Here is a 16,848-nt window from a genome sequence, read left to right as displayed (position 1 = left end):
CCTTCAAAAAACCCTGATTTTAAAGGTATAACTTTATAATTAGGGGTATTTTGGTCATTTTGACCACCAATTCCGAATTTCAAACTGTTTTCCACTGAATTCCCTGCATTTACATCATTTCAAAACATCAAGGAAGCATGAGAATAGGGTTTATATCCAATTAAATCCAATAATTTCATAATATTATTGGAAAATCTTGGAAAAACCCACATATTTGAGCTAACTTTATTTCAAGCTTGGCAGGGACATTCCAAAGAAGGAGCTGAAGTCTGCAAATTTCTTTTATTTCCTTTATTTAGTGATGTAATAATGTAAATTTTGGAATAAGAGATTTAATTTCCTGCTTAGACTATGATGCATATCATATAGTTTGAATTTATGCAATATCCTGTTTCTATGATTCATGCATTTTATTTCAAAAGCACTATGGATGTTCACGAATGGCACGTGCACCAACTCTTAGGGAGTTGATGGACTCGGTGGGATCCATATTTACGGCCCTAGTCGGAATATGGACGAGACCCAGATCCATCATCTTTCTACTAGTCACATTGAGCCTACACTCTTAGGCTATCTTAAAAATGCACATCATATTTCCAAAGTTTTCAAAATCATGTGCATCAAATCAACTAAATTCTGAACATATTCATGGCCACAGTCAGGATATGTGAAGGATTTATCTTGACTTAATGCATATTTTTCCAACAAATCTCTTAGAAAATCTTTTCAAAGTGCATTCATTCACTTATGTCATTTGCATCATAAAATCATTGATTTTCTCAAGATTTTCTCAAGAAAACTTCATTCTCAAGAAATCGATTTCTCAAGAAATTCTAAGGATTTTTCAAAATCGGTTTTCCAAAGACAAGTTTTTCCACAATTTTCCCAGGAAAATGATATTTTCTTAAGATATTCAAAAGAGTTTTCCAATCTTTCTTCAAGATCCAAAATCGATTTCCAAGTATTTCAAAAGGTAAAATTCCCAGGATTTCGATTCCCCAAGTTTTGAATTTCCTTCTTCAATGAGTTTTCTTATAAATTTTCCATCATTTTCCTAAGAAAACTCTCAAAGTCCAAGTTTTCCTAAGAAGTGTTTCCCTTTTCAAAAGGTTCATCTTTTCTCAAGAATCACTTCCATTTTCCCAAGATTTTCAACTATTTCTGATTTTTCCACATCTTTATAAGCTTTCTCATGTTTTCAAAAACCCCTTTTTTATCTGAGTTTCCTGAGAGATTCTTTCCAACTCCAAATGTTTTTCTAAGCATACATCATGTTTTCCAACTGGCATTTTCCAAAATCTCATAGCACATGCCTGAATTCTCTGTGCATTTAGGATAGAACATAACTTTGATAATTTCGCTAAGTCAAGCATAGTTTTGGTCCTTGATTCGATTACCCCTGTTAAAGGCGGCAGGAACGGTCGAACCTCGTACCGACAGGTCGAGCCCCATCCCATGGATTTTCCCGCAATTTTCAAAACGGAGGCAAGTATTTCAAAACAATTTCCAAAATCCGGTCAAGTTTGAAGCGCGAAAGCGTTTCCTCTTTTTCTCTTCCGCAAGGAAGGGAAGACGAGGGAAAAATTTTGCGACGATAACAGCCGAGGAATCATTGGCTGTGGGAGCCTTTCTTCTGGGTCTTCTCCCAGTATTATGGTAATCATTCCTCCTTTTGACCACTTCACACATTGATGTAGGGTGGAAGGCACGGCATTGGCATTGTGAATCTACGTCCTTCCGAGCAGCAAGTTGTAGGTGGGTGGCACATTAACCACGTGGAAAAGGACGGAGTGCACCGAATAGTTGATGAACACCTCCAGGAATATCTTCCCTTTTGCCGTTTGACCATGGTTGTCAAATCCATAGATAGTGATGGGATCCGGAATATATTCTTCATCCTTGATCCCTAATGCCTTTGCGGTCATCTCGGGACATATGTTGAGGCTACTGCCTCCATCGACCAGTACATGCGGTACCGTCATTCCTCTGACTCGAACGACAATGTACAAAGCATTATTATGAAAGGAATGAGGTTTTGGGAGGTCCTCGTCCGAGAAGGTAATTGGTGCGTTGGTCATGGTCGAATTTACTATCTGTGCCATGTCTTCCGGAGTGGTACTGGGCTTAACTTTGATTTTCCTGAGTAAATCTTCCAGTACTCGCTGGTGCTTGCTAGAATTTTTGGCCAAATCAAAGATGGAGACATTGGATAGAGCGGTCAGAGGCTTCTGACTTGAACTTTCTGGCCTAGGTTTGATGATTTGCTTGAGGAAGTCAGGAGTTCCTTTTGATTTGGGGACTGACTTCACAGGTGCTTCAGAAACTTTCATTTTGCCGAATGCTGAAATTAAATCCATCTTCTTAGAATCAGGAGCTGCTTGTCGTAGTACTGACACTTGGTGTTGAACCTGGAGATCCTGTGTAGAACACGGCTTGATGCGTTCATACGGCAGGAATGGTTGCGCAGACACTACAACTGTGGTGTGTGGAGGAAATGGCTGATTGAGAATATCCATCTTCTCTTCTTCTTCTCCTTCCACTAAAAGATTTTTTTCAATGAGATCTTGCACGATGTTTTTGAGAACAAAGCAGTTCTCGGTGTTGTGCCCCACTGTCCTGTGGAACTTGCAGAACTGATCTTTCCATTTCCCCATGGGCATAAGGGGATCAGCCAATCTGGGCAACTTAACCATTTTTTTTTATAGCATATACTCGAGTACATCCTCGAGTGTTTGGTCAAGAGGAGTAAACTTTCTGTCGTAACTCCATCCTTCATGCTTAGCTTTCTCGCGCAGCTTCGGCCCTTGATCCTGCTGAGGAGGCTTGCTGTACTGAGGAGCAGGCTTTGCTTTCTGATCCTTGTTGTTTGAACTGCCTGAGCCGTAGCAGTAATTTTTCTTCTGCCCTTTGTAACGATTTTGGCCTTTGTTGTTGTTGTTGGCAGAATAAGTGAAGTGAGCTTTCTTCTTCTGCTCACCTTGGGAGTTGTTCTTGGAGAATGTGAAGCCTTCATAGACTCCGTTTTCCACACTCAGTTTGAGCCATTCGGCTCGCTCAGTCAGCTCAATGAAGGTCCTGGATGGCGCTGTGGAGATCAATCCTCTTAATGGCTGCGAAAAATTGTTGAGGATTTGGGACAATGCATGCCTTTCCGAGATAGGATCTCTCATCTTATTACAGGTTGATCTCCATCTGTGAATGAAGTCTCGTGCTTTTTCATTCTCATTCTGCCTTAAATTGCAGAGATGACTTAATGTAGGAAGCGCCTCTGTGTTGAACAAGAAGCGTTCAATAAAGAGGTTCACAACTTTGTCGAACTCCTTGAGCTCGATGGGGTTGATATGCTCAGCATACCACTTGGCTGCAACTCCTTCCAAGCTGCGGGGGAAGCATAGAAACAATGCTCGGTTGTCCCTTTTGAACCTAGAGCATTCTGCGAAGAAAGTGGCGAGATGCGCTTTTGGGTCGCCAGAGCCATCGAACTTGATGAATTTACGGGGGAGATTCTCCAGATCATCATCCCCTTCTAAGCCGTCATAGAAGTCCTCACTGGTGAAGACTTTCTTGCCCTTGTCGCGGGCTTGCAGATCCTTGACAACTCGGGCCATTTCCTTGAATTGTGCTTGCAAAGGTTCTTCTTTATCTCGGCTCTTTGATTTGCGACTTTTACTTTGGCCACGTTTCTGAAATGCCGGAGGTACTTCATATTCTTCATTTGTATCTTCAATGGAGTCTGATTCATCTGAGATTTCCTCTGGCTGGATCCGCTTCTTGGGAGCCTTCTTACTCCTGCGACCATGGAACTTTTCTCTAAATGGATCCCTTTCTGAGCTGGTCCCGGGCTGTTCATTCATCATCTTATTCATCATTTTTCTGAACATGGCATACATTTGAGGGTCTATGCCGTCATCTTCTTGTTGCTGCTCTTGACTCTTCTCGGATCGAGGGGAACCCATTTCTTCTTCCGAGGCTGACGAGTACTGGGATGCCGTGGTTCTTTTGCCTGATCTTGTCTCAACCATCAAATGATATGGATGCTCTCTGCAGAGCAAAGACCTGATTAGATTATGAAGGAATTGGCTTTTGGAAGAAATATTTGCTGAAAATATGGTAGACAATTTGGAAAAGATATCCCATTACTGAGTCATCGCGGGAATCACGACAATTGTGTTGTTATTCTTTTTGCAAGAGAAATAAACAATAGAAATATGCCTTGTTACCTAGGCGAGGTCGTCAAACCACAATAGAAAGAAAGAGAATTTTATTAAAATGAGAAGAATAAGATTTTATTGATCTTGACAAAGAGGTGGAGGACAGACGATTTGCCACCATTCACGATAGTCGGCAGATACTCTAGGACCAGGAAAGATTTTAAGAGAAACAAAAGAATCTCAGCTGTAGCGGGCAGAATGATATGCCCCGGACCATTGTGCGGAAGTGAGATCAAACTCTGCCATAACTCCTGATAACAAGCGGGCTTCAACGTACTGCTGCCTTTGAGAGAACTGTCGAACACATCTCTCTGGTTGGTAATAAGTACAGAAGAAAGGTCCCAGCAACTTGAATCGCTTGCCATAAGCGTACGTATATCTGGGAGGAGACAGCCGCCGATCAAAATAGTCCCAGACTATGTCATCCTCTTGAATGTTGTTGATCATAGACCGGTACTGTGCCACTGGAAGAAGTTCTTGACCATTATATCTGAAAGAGCTCGCTTGGGCTGGAATATGCTGGAAAAACCAAGATTGAAGTGCGTAGATGCAACCTTCAACTAAGATGGATTCCCCAAGTGAGAATCGGGTCAAACCATGATATAGGAAGGCGAGCGCTGCCATGGCTATGGAGAGGCGATTGGTTTGCCGACTTCCCCATCTTCTCATAAGTTGGATTATCCTGATGTCCATGTAGTTTTGTCCATCTGGAAAAAGGGATAATCCTACAGTGCACAGAACCATTGCATTCTGAATCCTTTCTTTGGTTGTTCTTGATAGCGAGCTGACTTCGACGAAGGTCCCGTACTGGCGGTACAACTCCAGTAGGTCAACATATTCATTCCCCTCCAACTGGATCAAGGGCCAGGATCGGCGGCCTGTCATACGAGCTAAGGAGTCTCGGGGGTCCAAACCCTTGACATTGATCAGGAATTGATGTTCCAATGGATCGCTTGGCTGACCGGCTGGTTCTGGTAATCCCATGATTTCTGAAAATTCATCCATTAAAACGGTCATCTCTCCCCACGGGAACCAGAATGTACATGTCCGAGGATTCCATCGCTCCGCGGTTGCATGGATCAGGTTGTCGTTGATGGTCTGCTTTCCGACTGCTGACGCCAGTTCTAATCCGCACTCGCTCAAATGGTCCGGGAACATTCGGGAAAAGCTTTTTAGCCAGGAATAGTACCACCGGGGAATGAAAGTTCCGGTGCTGAGGGCTCGATGTTCAGGACGACCTTGTCGTACCTCATAGGAGATGTGACCTTCAGGAAAGATAGGATCGACTTGATTGGATGCCATCGAACTGAAAATAGAGAAAGACTCAGAATGAGACTTAGGAAAATGTGGGAATTTTTTGAAAATTTTTACAAGCAGGATAAAAAATGCGGCTGGAAATTTGAGATCCAGTAGAATGGTAGAATGAAAAAAAATCACCTGGAGTTTTGAAAGAAATGGTATATTTGAGAAAATTATCCAGGGTTTGAGAAAAAGACCTTGTGGAAAATAAGGATATTTGGAAAAAGATCTAATGAGTTGAAAAACATTGGGAAACACAAAGAATTGAGAAAATCATACATACAATCACATCCTGCACAAACATTTATGCATATTCAGCACTCCCTAAAAGGCTGACTCTAGATGCATCAATTTGAAAACAGTTGTATGACCTTAATCCTAATTCTAGGTTCAGATCATCTTTGTCCAATCCAGTTATGCCGATATACTCGAACCAAAATCCGAGGTACGTGGCATAGAATTTCAACTCTGGTTCTAAGGTAAGGTTTTAAAACATCCTTGAGCGCCTACCGATATACTTCGAACTGTGGCCCGCGGTACGTGGTAGGGGGGTGTTAACCCAAATAGTTGGCCCAGTTGTGAGGCTCTGTCCCGAACTAGGGTTCTGGAAGAGAGCCCAGCAACGTGAAGACCGGGTAATGATAGGTAATTGGGATTTTAAAAAAAAATGATCACATGCAAGAAATAGAGGGCTCTAAATCCTAGAGAGATAGCTTTTGAAAACTTTGAAGAAGCATACATTGTTTGCATTCAGATCCTAAATTGAGGAGAGTTGTGTTTAGACCTAAGTCTATGTGAGCATGAAAATTTCTCCTCAATATGGTCCTACCAAACCATGCCTAAGCTATATGCAATCAATGTCAGCTGGGTCAGAATCTAGGCTCCTAGGTTCGCATGATATCAAAATAAAAGAGCTGACATTTTGTGAACACAATTTCGATAATTGAACTAAGTCAAGCACTACTTTGACCAGACGAGGACAGGTCCCATCACGGTCGCCAAACCTGTTGTCGTCGCAAAAATTTTCCCGCCTTCCCTTCCTTGCGGAAGAAAAGGAGGGAAACGCTTTCGCGCTTCAAACTTGACCGGATTTTGGAAAATGTTTAGAAATACTCGCCTCCGTTTTGAAAATTGCGGGAAAATCCATGGGATGGGGCTCGACCTGTCGGTACGAGGTTCGACCGTTCCTGCCGCCTTTAACAGGGGTAATCGAACCAAGGACCAAAATTGTGCTTGACTTAGTTAAATCATCGAAATCGTGTTCTATCCTAAATGCACAGAGAATTCAGGCATGTGCTATGAGACTTTGGAAAATGCAGTTTGGGAAAACATGATGTATGCTTGGAAAATATTTGGAGTTGAAAAGAATCTCTCAAGAAAAAGATGAAAGTCAATTTCTCAGAAAACTCAGAAGAAAAGGGTTTTGAAATCACGGGAAAGTTCATAAAGATGTAGGAAAATCATGAATAGTTGAAAATCCTGGGAAAATAGAAGTGATTCTTGAGAAAAGGGTGAACATTTGAAAAGGGAAACACTTCTTAGGAAAACTTGGACTTTGAGAATTTTCTTAGGAAAATGATAGAAATTCATTGGAAAACCCTTGTGGAAAAGGAAAATTGAAACTTGAAATCCTGAGAATCTTAATCTTGGAATACTTGGAAATCGATTTTGACTTTGAAAAAGGTAAGAGACTTCTCTTGAAAATCTTGGGAAAATGACCTTTTCCCCTGGAAAACTGTGGAAAAACTTGACTTGAAAAAAACCGATTTTGAAAATTCTCAGAGTTTCTTGAGAAATTGATTTCTTTGAGAATGAAACTTTCTTAAGAAAATCGTGGGAAAACCAATGATTTCATGATGCGAATGACATGAGTAAATGAATGCACTTTGAGAAGATTTTCTGAGGAATTGGTTGGAAAAATGTGCATTAAGTCAAAATAAATCCTTCACATATTCTGACTGTGGCCATGAATATGTTCAGAGTTTAATTGATTTAATGCACAGTACTTTGAAAACATTGGAAATATGATGTGCATTTTAAAATAGCCTAAGAGTGTAGGCTCAATGTGACTGGTAGAAAGACGATGGATCTGGGTCTCGTCCATATTCCGACTAGGGCCGTAAATATGGACTCCACCGAGTTCATCAACTCCCTAAGAGTTGGTGCACGTGCCATTCGTGTACATCCATAGTGCTTTTGAAATAAAATGTGTGAATCATATAAACAGGATATTGCATGAATTCAAACTATATGATATGCATCCTAATCTAAGCGAGAAAAAGTAAATATTATTCCAAATTCTCATTTGATTGTTACATAGATGACATAAAGCAAACTGAGAGAAAAACAGAAAATCAAAAGAACGGGTCTCTTCCAAACTTTTCCTGCAAATGTGGGTTAACACAAGAAATACAGCATACAAAGGGAGATTGAAAATCTCACATTGAGATCAATGTATCGACATTTATGACTATATTACAACAGAAATGTACATATTAATGAAAATATAATGTCTGAAGTGCATATGGAATGAAAATGCCTAGATGCTAAGCTTAAGTTAAATGAGACAAATGCATATATAAATATACACACCTAAGTGCTTAGACCTGTACTAGAGGAAATATGTATATTGAGACGTATCTACTTGAATATATGTGAAAATGCATTTACACGTATACATGTGGAAATGTATATGAAATGTGTACAAAAAGACAGGGTATGATGGAAAGGTAGTTACAGATATGCATATGGACCATTGGCCAGCTTGTTCAATAAAGATTACAGACCATATAATGCAGCCTTGACAATACCATAACTATAATGTCCTTATGCTATGACACTTAAGACTTTACTCAGGCTCACAGCATAATTTACATTCTCTCACACTCGTCATACTTTCAAATGGCTACTTACAGCCTATCCACACCACAGTTATTTACAGTATTCATAATATCTGAGTGACTGTAACTTGGATTTACACTACAATTCAGTGTCTTCGGTTATGAAAGCTGATAAATGCCCATCGAACATTTTACTAACTGATATTAACTCATGCAGACGTTTCTGAATGCACAAGGAGTGAATGCCAATCGGCCATTGGCATATTGAAATATCATAATTATTCGAAATAAAGACTATAGATAACAACTTTGTAGAACGACCCGACTCCAAAAGAACCTTAATGCATGAAATATATAGAAGGAAGGAGCAAATGAAATATGCAATACATCTTGATGAAGGTGATGTTCCTGTTAGTAATCACTGCTTTGAAATATTCAACCAAATTGATCATTTGCAACCTATCCATTGTGCTGAGGTTCATAACTAAAAACCTCACCCCTTTAAGATGGTCATTTTCTTGGACAGTATCCCTCTGGTTTTCCTGCAAACTATGACACTTGTACTAATGCTTCAAGTGTCAACTTTATAACACCATCCTCAGAGGTATCACAAAGAGGGTCTTTACTGTAGGTGGACTCACAAAAGGGTGGACAGAACTATACTGGTTGATGATAAAGGATAATGAGCCTCTCCTCTCTGAGCCAAGCACGACTACATGAACAGTAGAAAAATGAAGATGTCAACATGGAATCCAGAAAGCAAATGGGCTGAGGAACAAAATCTAATATGAATACAATCAAAAGTATAAATGCATATTTATTAACTTTTATACAGTTAACTACAGAGATCTGAATATCAATCCTAACATTTACAACAGATATATAAATCCAAACGTTAATCCAATACCCTCTTTACCATTCTGATTGAAATCATGCCTGAGATAGCCATGATTCATTCTGGATTTGAATTCATCAGTGAACTAAAGCCCATTCCAAAATCCTGTCTTAGATGATATCTCATCCGAGATTTTATCAATACAAATAAATAAAAAAAAATGATACAAAATTCATAATAATGAAATATATAGAAGATGGATAACTGTGCCACAATAGTATTGAAATTTGTATTGTAATGAATTACATCAAAGAAAACCAGATATGAGGGAGAGAAATCAAAGTCGGATATGCTACAGTAACTAATGATATGCTTTCCCAGTATTTACATATACAATAAAAAAAAAATGTCCCTGGTATACACATATAATGGTACAACTGATATGCAAGATAATGAAATATCATCTGTTAGGCAAAGGTTCAGCAAGTCAGGGAAGACGTCTGTGCCTGTTATAGTAGAAGATCCAATGATTAAGCCAATGATGCAACACATCCCATGGTATTTCTGTGTGAAGAATTACAACTGGGTATAATGAGAATCAAAGAACGTGACTCCTTGTTCCCTGTTGTTAGTTTGGTGGTAGTGTATTTCAATCACTTGGGAGTATTGAAATAAGCTGTGCTTCTGGGACATAGACTAAATCCAATGAATAAGACAATAAGGGTAACATCAGGTAATGCAGATGAAGGGCAAAGAAGCAGGAAATATGCCTAAGAGAGGGGGGTGATGTAATACATAATGGGTGTAACATATAGTGATTAGGTGTGTGTAAAAGATGGATGTAGTGCCTTGGTTAACGGCACTTATTTAATGTACGATCTGTCCATGAAGACATCATTGGACACTCTTGCATGCAGACACCCTTATAAAATTCAAACGAGTATACATGAAATAATGGGATACAGGAAGTTAGACAATGGGGCTGTTAAACATAAGAAGTCGTAAGAGCATAGGGAAAGCACATGAAAATTGCAGTAGGGCCATGAAGATGAAGCTGAAACATCAATAAAACAAGATTTTCTGCAAAAGTGATTTTGGCAAAATCAATGACCTATAATGAGGGATGGCCTGGATATGCATCTAAATAAAAAAAAAACTTGAGATTGAAAAACCAATGTCGTTTCATAAAGCTTGTGACCTTGAAAACAAATCAGGCAAAAAAAAATGTTATGAGATGGTAATGATCTAGCTGAAACCTACTCTTTAGGGGGATCGATGATGCCATTGCGAGGCATCACAGATCCTCAACGCGTAAAACAACCAGCGATGCAAATTACACCAATGAGATTGATGAATTTGTGATGCAAATGGTATGAAGATGTTATTCAAGTCACAGAGATGCAGATATACAATGATCCTTTACCTGATTGCTTTGGGCTGGATGATTCCTTGAGGATGATTCCTGGAAAACTCCTTGCTTGAAGTGAGACTCTCGATGTCCCGGGTTGGCTGGTATAAGGTAATATGCCTTATGTGATCTTTGTAAGTTCAATCGATATGCTTGGATGGTTTGATCGAAGGAGGGTGAAAGCAGGAAATCGTGAAGGGGAGGGAGCCGTGAAGAAGGGCGCTGAAGGTCCTCTTTTGCTGGATGCTGGGCTGAAGGAGGTGAGAGCGGCAACCATTGTGAACAGGAGAGAGAGCCGAGGTTAAGGGGAATTCTCGATGGCCCTTGTTAGGCCTTCCCCTTTTCTTTTAATAGCCGATGCTTCAAAGCTCCTCCTTTTTCTCCCCTTTTGCCGATCTTGATAACTTTTGAAACCGAGTTTTAAAAATTTGAAATCCTTTTAAGAAAGGGGGCTCGTCGTTTTGAAAAGGGGGCGACTCCTATTCTTCAGCCGACATTTGAAACTTAGGTAAAAATGGGGTCTTGGGTTTTCACGGTGGCTGCATTTGGGGCTGGAAAGTAATAAAATTAAAAAAAAAATGAGTAGAAGACGGAGTTGGTTTTTGGTGTGCCATTTCAAAAAAAAAAATTCTTTCTTTTTGGCAATGAGTCTTAGTGGGGTGCCACCTACGTGGGCCCACTAAATATTTTATTAAAATTTAAAATAAAAGAATTTTATAAATTGGTGCCACTTCTGGGTGGGTACTGTTTTGAAAATAGGAGAAATTTTTGAGAATTTGACTGTGACCCCACCTCGAGGCGGGTCCCACGTCCTTTATTTGAAATAAGAGCCAAAATGGAATTTTTTTGAAATTTTCATAATAGTAGGTTGGTTTTGGAAAACACTAAGCAAATTTTGGTTTGATTTCAAAGTTTAGGAGAAATCGTTCTTCAGGGCGAAATTTTGAAAGAAGTGGAGAAATTCGGAGCTCTTTTGTAAAAGTTTGAAATAAGGTCTTTTGAAATTGTGTCCCCCTCTTTTCAACTGGCGAAATTTTGAAATATCGAAACCATCCAGATTGTTTTCTTGAGAAAACTTTTTTTTTTTTTGTAATTCCAAGTCCTGGGGGTAAAATGGGAAGAATTGATAATTTTGAGAACCCAGGGTTTTAAAATCAATTTTGAAAGGTTTAAAAAAATCAAATCTGGATTGACAATTTTGAAAATCAGGAGTTCTGGATCTCAAAATGACATGTTGTGCTGTGAAATGATATGAAATGCTCGTGCAATGCTATGCGAAAGACATGTTCTACAAAATTGCCACTCTGAATTTGAATTTGAAAATTCTGACTTCTGGTTAAGCATGAGATTCTGAAAGTTTCATTTTGAAGATGTCTCTGAGTTTAAATGGAGCAATTTTGAGACTCGAGAATGGAATTTAGGACTTTCTGCAAGGTTCAATCTTGGAAAATAACCATTTTGCCCTTCATTGGTTCCGGAGAACCGAAATGTGATGATTGATGGGTATATCAGGAAGGTGAGTGAAAATTTGGGGTGTTTACAGGGGGTTTCAGAAGTGAGACACACCTGACACTGGAACCAAGGACTGAGGAGGAAGCGACTCTAACGGAAAGGGAGGAATCGGTAGAGGAAGGATATCACCAAGGCTCTCCTGTAGTCTGGGAGTAGTACTTGAAAAATAAGGAATAGACTCAAAGAAGGTAACGTCCGCACTAATATACTTTTTATGAGATATAGGGTCGTAGCAACGATATCCTTTTTGGTTCTTAGGATACCCAAGGAAAACACATTTAATAGACTGCGCAGCAAGTTTATCTCGATCCGGACCCAGCTTATGCACAAAACACACACATCCAAAAACTTTAGGGGGGATAGGAAAGAGAGGAGCCTCTGGATGGAGAATTTGAATAGGAATATGGTCTTCTACAGAGCTTGACGGCATGCGATTTATCAGAAAACCAACTGTCAGAACCGCATCACCCCAGTATGAAGCAGGCATATTGGATTGAATCATAAGGCACCAAGCAACATTAAGGATTTTTCTATGTTTCCTCTCAGCCATTCCATTTTGTTGGGAGGTATGGGGGCATGTAAATTGAGGTTGAATCCCATTACCATAATAGAATTGAAGTAAGTCTTTGGATTTGAACTCAAGAGCATTATCAGTACGAACAATTTTAACACATACATCAAATTGAGTTTTTATCTCGACAATTAAAGATTTAAGAATGACAGGACCTTGAGACCGATCTTTTAACAGGAACACCCACGATAACCTTGAGAAGTCATCAACAATAACTAGATAATAATGACACTGAGATCTATTCGGAATCCTACTCGGACCCCACACATCGACATGAAGAAGATCAAACAATCCTTGACTTGACGGACTCTGACTAGTGGGGAAAGAGCTTCGACAATGTTTTCCAAATTGACATGTTTCACACTGAAAAGAAACTGAGGGAGGTATATGAGGAATGACACGACGAAGTTTTGTCACTGGAAGGTGACCCAAACGATGATGCCACAATAGAGGACTTGAGGATGATGTACCAGCTGAATAGGCCGAAACATCTGGTTGTTGTAGGTAATACAGACCACTTTCCTCATAGCCACCACCAATCTTTCTCCCCGTCAGCAAGTCCTGAAAGGTGCACCCCATAGGATCAAAAAACACTCTACAATTCAAATCTTTTGTCATTCGACTGACGGATAGTAAATTCTGTGGAAACGAAGGAGCATGAAGAACATGCGACAATTGAAGAGTAGGAGTAATAGACATGCTTCCCTGCTGTTATCGTTGCAAAATTTTTCCCGTCTTCCCTTCCTTGCGGAAGAGAGTGGGAAATGCTTTCGCGATTCAAACTTGACCGGATTTTGGAAATTGTTTTGAAATACTCGCCTCCGTTTTGAAAATTGCGGGAAAATCCATGGGATGGGGCTCGACCTGTCGGTACGAGGTTCGACCGTTCCTGCCGCCTTTAACAGGGGTAATCGAACCAATGACCAAAATTATGCTTGACTTAGTAAAATCATTGAAATTATGTTCTATCCTAAATGCACAGAGAATTCAGACATGTGCTATGAGATTTGGTAAAATATAAGTTGGAAAACTATGATGTATTCTTAGAAAATATTTAAAGTTGAAAAGTAGTTCTTAGGAAAAGATGGAAATCAATCTCTCAGAAAAACTCAGACGAAGAAGGTTTGAAATCTCGAGAAAGTTTATAAAGAGTTGGAAAATCTTGAAGAAGAGAAAATCTCGAGAAAATCTTGAGAAAGTTTATAAGGACTTGGAAAATCATGAAAAAAAATGAGAATCTCAGGAAAATCTTGAGAAAGTTTATCAGATTTGAAAAATCATGAAGAAATGGGAATCTCAGGAAAATTTTGAGAAAGTTTAGAAAGACTTGGAAATCCATGAAGAAATGAGAATCTCGGGAAAATTGGAAGGAATTCTTGAGAAAAGATGAATACTTGAAAGGAAAGAACTTCTCAGGAAAACTCGGACTTGGAGAGTTTTCTTAAGAAAATGATGGAAAATTTGTAGGAAAACTCTTTGGAGAAGGAAATTCAGAACTTGGGAATTTGAAATCCTGAGAATCTGGTTTTTTGAAATATCTGAAAATCAATTTGGATTTTTGAGAAATTGAGAAATTCCTTTGAAAAGAATCTTAAGGAAATAGTTTTTTAAGGAAAATCACAGGAAAACATTTGATTTGGGAAATCCAACTCCGAATATCATCATAGTTTCTTGAGAAAATCTATTCCATGAAGTGAAAATCTTTTGAGAAAATCATGAGAAAAACAAATGGTGCAGATGATGTGAATGAATGAATGCACTTTTGAAAAGATTTCTGAAAATTTTATTGAAAAAATGTGGATTAAGCCAAAGCAAATCCTTCATATATTCTGACTGTGGCCATGAATATATTCAGGGTTTATTTGAATTAATTCACAATATTTTGAAAAACATTGGAAATATGAGGTGCATTTTCAAGATAGCCTAAGAGTGTAGGCTCAGTGTGACTGGTAGAAAGATGATGGATCTGGGTCTCGTCCATATTCCGACTAGGGCCGTAAATATGGACTCCACCGAGTTCATCAACTCTCTAAGAGTTGGTGCATGTGCCATTCGTGTTCATCCACGGTGAATTTGGAAAATTGAGATATATGCATCATAGAATCAGGATATTACTGAAATCAAACTATATGAGATGCGGCCTAATCTAAGCAGTAAAAGTAAATCTTATTCCAAGGTTTACATTGGATTATTACATTTCATAACATAAAAAAAAAATTGAAATGGAGCCAAAGAATCGGCATCTTCTAGATTTTCCTGCAAAATGAGAGTTAGTACAAAATAAACAAGGAAATGGACATATATACTATATACAACAAAGATATATAGGTAAATATAGAAATACTCGAACTTATGATGGATGATGTATGATAATGAAGATATATTTACAAAAGTAAGAGAAAATGAAAATATATGTAATAACAAGTACATGTGAAGGGATATATATATATATATATATATATATATATATATATATATATATATATATATATATATATATATATATATATATATGTATATAAGTATGTATCTATGTATATATATATACATATATACGTATACATATAGATAAATATATATATATATATATATATATATATATACATATAATGCGAAACATATACAAAAAAAAAAAATACATACTAATTGAAATTACATATAATGGGTAAAATCAAAAAATACAGGTATATGTTGTTTCTGTAGGGGGTTTCACACAACCGTATTTTCCAAATTACAACATATTTCTTAGTAAAATCGGGTATGAAGCTTTCCTATATATCAATAACAAAACCTGTAAAAGATGGTCAAAAGATCATGAACGGATATGGATATATCCGTTCATGAATGTGGCCGAAAATCAAGACTGCACTCCTGCAGCAGAAAATGGATAGCTTAACAAATTGTGTACAAGGGGTTGATGGATTTCCCCTTTTTTTTAGATATCAATGAATAGTTATTTCTGCCAATCAATCTATGCATAGATCCGAGGTATATCTTCTTGAGCACGCGCATATTGGCCAGACTTAACCTTAAAAAGAAATGCTTTACTAAAAAAAAAAAATTCCATAGCTCCTTGAAACAGATTTTCAGCAACTTAAACAACTTTCTGTTAAGACAAGATAGAATGGCAGCAGCTATACCTATAAGATGGGTAATATCTAAGGATAACATGAGGTGAGATTTGAATATTAAGATAGTCCTTTCAAACAGTATAATGAATCCATATTGTAAAATGAAGTCATGGGAAACTTAGTGAACAACAAAAAAAAAAAAAAAATGTGCTGTATAACATTTCAGTGAATACCAAGGATTGGGAAACTAAGTGAATACAAAAAAAAAATGTTGTGTAAAATTTCAATGAATACAAAGATTGGGAAACTAAGTGAATACAAAAGAAATTTCTCTTTTTTTTTTATGTAATATATAAAGATTATACTCAAAACATAACACATTCACGTTGAGACAGAGTAAGCTGTCATAAGCATACAGAAATATGATGCAGAACCTGAAATTCTATGGTTCATAACTAAACATTTTTTTTTTTATTTGCAGCAAGCACTAGATGATTAATATAATATCTACGGAGGTGAGTTGCATCTAAATATAACCAATGTATACACTAAAAGAAAAACAAAATCAGGTAATCCTATAACTCATCTCTAATATATAAGATTCCAAATGCAGGAACATAACATGAGAAGGTGCTAGAATTATCTGCAACAAAGATATAACCATTGGCAGCAATAGGAAATAATGCAGGAAATTAATAGAATACAGAAGTATACAGAAAGAACTAAAATTAAAAAAAAAAACTTTTTGAAACAGGGGCTGTTTCACTTGTTACTCATGAATACTATTGCCTAAAGAGATCAGATTCATAAAATGAATCAACTATGCATTTAAATCAGACCTTGCAAATGATATAGGAGGAGCAAAAGTGAACCCTATGATAAGTGTTGGCTTTAGAGGTAATAGCCAACGCTTGTTATTTCAAATAAATGACATTGAGGCTGCTATGGATAGTTCAAACTACTTGCTATGCTTTAGGATATACAACGAAATGTGCAGGGAAAGGGAAAACAAGAAAGATAAAATGAAGAAGAAAAGAAATGAGGACAACGGTTAAAGAAAGTAAAGGGGTTTTGCTTGCTGAGTTTTTATAGGGATCATGT

This window comes from Nuphar pumila, chromosome 6 (assembly GCF_984573655.1).
Source record: "Nuphar pumila chromosome 6, dmNupPumi1.hap1.1, whole genome shotgun sequence".
In the NCBI taxonomy this organism is placed as follows: Eukaryota; Viridiplantae; Streptophyta; class Magnoliopsida; order Nymphaeales; family Nymphaeaceae; genus Nuphar; species Nuphar pumila.
The sequence above is the reverse complement of the archived record's forward strand: the minus strand, read 5'-3'. Positions refer to the sequence as shown.